Here is a 2,829-nt window from a genome sequence, read left to right on the forward strand (position 1 = left end):
TCAGAATACTAAAGACCTTGAGACCCAAAATAAACCACAATCCATATCCCAAACTGACCACTGAGTAACTCACATATGGAGCATATCCAGTAGATTCAAGAAGCTCAGCAAACTCTAAACAGGACAAATTAAAATAAATTTATTACAAACAACATAGTGAGACTTCTAAAAACTAAAAAATTTAAAAACCTTAAACAAAGAAAAGAAAAAAAGATGAATAAGATGCATTATCTGGTCTTTCCAGTGATGACAACCTCCCCAAGACAGGATGCCTCTCACTAAGGATCTCCTTCACCCCTCTCCAGAAGAGGAGAAGAGGAAACACAAGAAGAAGCACCTGGTGCAGAGCCCCAATGCCTACTTCATGGATTCGAAATGCCCAGGATGCTATAAAATCACCACCATCTTTAGCCCTGCACAAATAGAAGATGTGTGTGTTGGTTGCTCCACTGTCCTCTATAAGCGTAAAGGAGGAAAAGCAAGGCTAACAGAGGATGCCCCTTCAGAAGGAAGCAGCCCTAAAAGTACCTCGAACCAAGATAAGTGGAGAACTATCCCAATAAAAACACTTTGGATTTAGAAAAAGATATATTACCTGTAAATAAATGTAATGGGCTCAATTGTGTTTTCAAAAAAATCATATGTGGAAGTCCTAACTCCTAGTAATCTAAGAATGTGACCCTATTTGGAGGTAGGGTCTTTAAAAAGATAATTATGTTAAAATGAGATAATTAGGTTAGGGCCTAATCCAATATGACTGGTGACCTTATAAGAATAGAATGCAGACACAGAGGTAAGACCATGTGAAGACACGAGAAGAAAAAAGCCATCCACAAGCCAAGATGAGAGGCCTCAGAAGAATCTAATCCTACCAATACCTTGATCTCAGACTTCTAGCCCCCCAGAATTGTGAGAAAATAAATTTCTGTTGTTTAAGCCATTCAGCTTAGCAGACTAATTACAATGAATGATGATTCTAACTGAATTTCTCATCAAAAACCATGCAAGTCAAAGGGGAGGTTATAATATTTTTCAATATGAGCTGAAAAAAAAAAGAACTATCAGCCTGAATTCTATTATTCAGGAATGAAGGTGAAATAAAGACAATCTCAGATGAAGGAAAAATCAGTGGTTGAGCATAGACCTATGAACCAGGAGATCACGGTTTGATTCCTGGTCGGAGCACATGGCCAGATTGCAGGCTCAATCCCCAGTGTGGGGAGTGAAGGGGGCAGCTGATCGATGATTCTCTTTCATCACTGATGTTTCTATCTCTCTCTCCCCCCTCTCCCTCCCTCTCTGGAATCAATAACAATATATTTTAAAAATAAAGTAAAAAAGAATTGCTAATAAAATATATTCAGACCAAAAGGAAATGATGTTAGATAAAACTCTGGAACATCAGAAATGAAGGAATAGCAATAGAAATGGCAATAGAACAGTAAATGATCTAGACAGACTATTCTTGGGAGTTAATGATTTCCTGAGGCTCACCATTTTGGCCCTGTGTTCAGAAATCTAGAGTTTTATTGACCCTACTCTGCCACACACTTCTACAATATCACTTACTTCCAGAGCCAAGCAGCAGAGGACAATAAGAAAAAAAAATTTTTAACTGAATATTTTAAGAGAATGTGTTCTTCCCTCTTAGTTCCATTTTTTTTGCTGTTATTATTAAAATGTAATTGGCATACAAATTACTTTCATGTATAAAATATAGTGATTCAACATTTACATATCTTACAATGTGATCACCGCACTAAATCTAGAAACCATCTGTCACCATGCGATTATCACACATTATTGACTATATTCTCCTTCACCTTTTCCACCTATCTCTCCACACCCCTTCTCCTCTGGTAACCAACCATCAGTTTGTTCTTTGTTTTTATGAGACTGTTTAGGTTTTGTTTTGTTTGTTCATTTGCTTTGATTCTTTGACTCCTGTTGGCTCCACCATGAGATTGCTGGGGGTTGGGTCAAGAGAATTAAGAGAAATAACATGAATAAGAGTTTATTGCTTTCTCTCTCTCTCTGACTGTTAGGTGTTCTCTTTATCCTCCTTGAGTCGGAAATAGTGCACTTCTCCTGGAGAAGAAATCTAAAGTTGAAAAGTCTGTGACTGGGAATAATGGTGGTTGTATGCAATATCTTTCTACTCTTCAACTCTCAGGTGTTTTTTTTTTTATTAATATATCTCAGTGATATATGTATTTATGAAAAATGTTGTTTAAACTTGTATTTACATAGGATTTACTTACAAAGCAACTATTTGCTTAAGTTCAAAGACAGGTTTCTTATCCTTTTTCAATGAGTTGAATGTCTCAGCTTTCGTTTTTGTTTTGCTTTTTCTTGTTTTGTTTGCTTTTGCTTGTTTTAACTCTGTTTGCATAAGGAAAGCTTTGGGTGTATTTGAGTGAATAATGGAAAAAACAACCAAGTGAGTTCTAGCTTCAAGTTTAGCTCCTGCTCTGTAACCATGAAGAAGTAATTTAATCTCTCCTTTATTATGTAAAAATAATTAGGATGGATAAAACAATTAGTAATAAATAAGTTTCCTTAGAGTTTTAATACTTTGACCTCGTCAGTTGTGTAGTGAACACTGTACTATCTCCCACACACCCTATGCCCCTCCCACAACTTCTGGAAGTACTCCTGGCTGACATTCCTATTCAGAAATTGCTTTCATATAAAAGATAGTTCTAGTCACACAAGATTATGCCTCTGTATCCAGTGACTGGTATATAGGGAGATAACCGCCAATCCCCCTCATCAAAACTCAGAAAAATTATAAAAGGCCATCCTCGGAGAGCACTTTGAGATTGGCTG

General features: G+C 36.7%; 1 pseudogene across 1 annotated transcript; it reads left to right on the plus strand.

Annotated features, from left to right (window-relative positions):
- The first annotated feature begins 262 nt into the window (after positions 1-262).
- LOC307095420 (small ribosomal subunit protein eS27-like) lies at positions 263-522 on the plus strand (annotated as a pseudogene). Its single transcript has one exon. The product of its transcript is annotated as a small ribosomal subunit protein eS27-like (transcript).
- The last annotated feature ends 2,307 nt before the right edge of the window (positions 523-2,829 follow it).

This window comes from Cnephaeus nilssonii (genome assembly GCF_951640355.1).
Source record: "Cnephaeus nilssonii genome assembly, chromosome: X".
NCBI lineage: Eukaryota > Metazoa > Chordata > Mammalia > Chiroptera > Vespertilionidae > Cnephaeus > Cnephaeus nilssonii.